The sequence below is a fragment of the Heptranchias perlo genome, chromosome 20 (genome assembly GCF_035084215.1).
Source record: "Heptranchias perlo isolate sHepPer1 chromosome 20, sHepPer1.hap1, whole genome shotgun sequence".
Lineage (NCBI taxonomy): Eukaryota > Metazoa > Chordata > Chondrichthyes > Hexanchiformes > Hexanchidae > Heptranchias > Heptranchias perlo.
This window is the reverse complement of record NC_090344.1, coordinates 13530285-13531730: the sequence shown is the minus strand read 5'-3', so window position 1 is coordinate 13531730 and position 1446 is coordinate 13530285. Positions and strand designations below refer to the sequence as shown.

Sequence of the window (1446 nt, the reverse complement as noted above, 5' to 3'; positions counted from 1 at the left end):
AGCATGACCTTGGAAAACCACGCATTGAACCTGGCACTGCATTTGTTGGCTGCAAGTATCCAAAGCGATGGGGGCAGAGCACATTGACAGAGGATTTAAAGAAGCTGAAGACCTCTGCTTGAAATTCTGATGTTGTTTGGCTGGTGCTTCGAGTTCCGCGTTCTGTGGTGAGGATGTATTCACTGAAGCCGAGAGACAAGGCGTTCCAAGTTGGGTTGTGCATCGCATCTGTACACAATAATGTGACTCACTCCATTCATGAAACATTTCTGATTGCCGTAATTAATTGTCTCCCAGAATAACTCATGAAGCTTCTTTTCATATTGTTAAAATCAACATTGGTGACTGCCAGCTACTGAGCTCCATTACATTGTGCGTGCAAGAATGGCCAACAGATGTGGGGGTGTAGCTCAGTGGTAGAGCATTTGACTGCAAATCAAGAGGTCTTTGGTTCGAATTCAGGCGCCCCCTTGCACATTCTAAGTGCTTCATTTGGGGACTCAGAAAATCAGCAATCTGTCGCTGTCGTTGTTTCGATTGAGTTTGCCGCACAGATCCAGGCCTTTTGACCCAACGGGTCTGTGCCAGCCTTCATGCTTCACACAAGACACCTCCCTCCCGACTTCATTTGCCCCCATCCGCACACTCTTCCATTCCTTTCGCCCCGTGTGTTTGTCTCGTTTGCCATTTCATGTATCGATGTTATTTGCCTCAACTGCTGCTCAAGGTAGCGAATTCCACATTCTTGCAACTCTTTGGTAAAGAAGTTTCCCATGAATTCTCTATTGGATTTATTCGTGACTATCTTATAACCGATAGTTTTAGAGTCCCCTACGAGTGGAAACATTTTCTCTACGACGACCCAATCAAACCCTTTCATTATCCAAAGACCTCCATCATGTCAGCCATCAGCCTTTTAAATCTATCCTGACAGGTATTATCTTTCAGTTCTGGCATCATCATTATTTTCACCTTCGCCAATTCCTCGATATCCTTTTGATAATAGGGAGACCAGAAGTGTTCACAGTGCTCCAAGTGTGGTTTAACCAAGGATCTCGGACTACAGGTACACAAATCACTAAAAGTGGCGACGACATAAATAAAAACAAGCCAAGCACTGGGGTTCATTTCCAGGGGGATAGAATTGAAAAGCGGAGAAGTTATGTTAAGCATGTATAGTCTCCCTGATAAATACTGAGACAAAGTAACTATTCAATATTCCAGCCATTTCACTGTTATTACCTCTGAGTATATCTTGTGTATCCCTTGTTGGCCCTATCCATATCCTGATGTTATTGACGTTTCAGTGGAATAATTGACTATTTCTTGATAATTTAATTTTGTATTTCCTTTCTGCTTTCCTGATTGCTTGTTGACATCCTTCCTAACGTCTTCATTTTCCCCTTTATCATCATTTCCTTTATTGTCCATGCAGTTAGAATATGC

General features: G+C 42.8%; 1 non-coding gene across 1 annotated transcript; it reads left to right on the top strand.

Annotated features, from left to right (window-relative positions):
- The first annotated feature begins 399 nt into the window (after positions 1–399).
- trnac-gca (transfer RNA cysteine (anticodon GCA)) lies at positions 400–471 on the top strand. Its single transcript has one exon. It is a non-coding gene; the product is annotated as a tRNA-Cys (tRNA).
- Positions 472–1446: the final 975 nt, after the last annotated feature.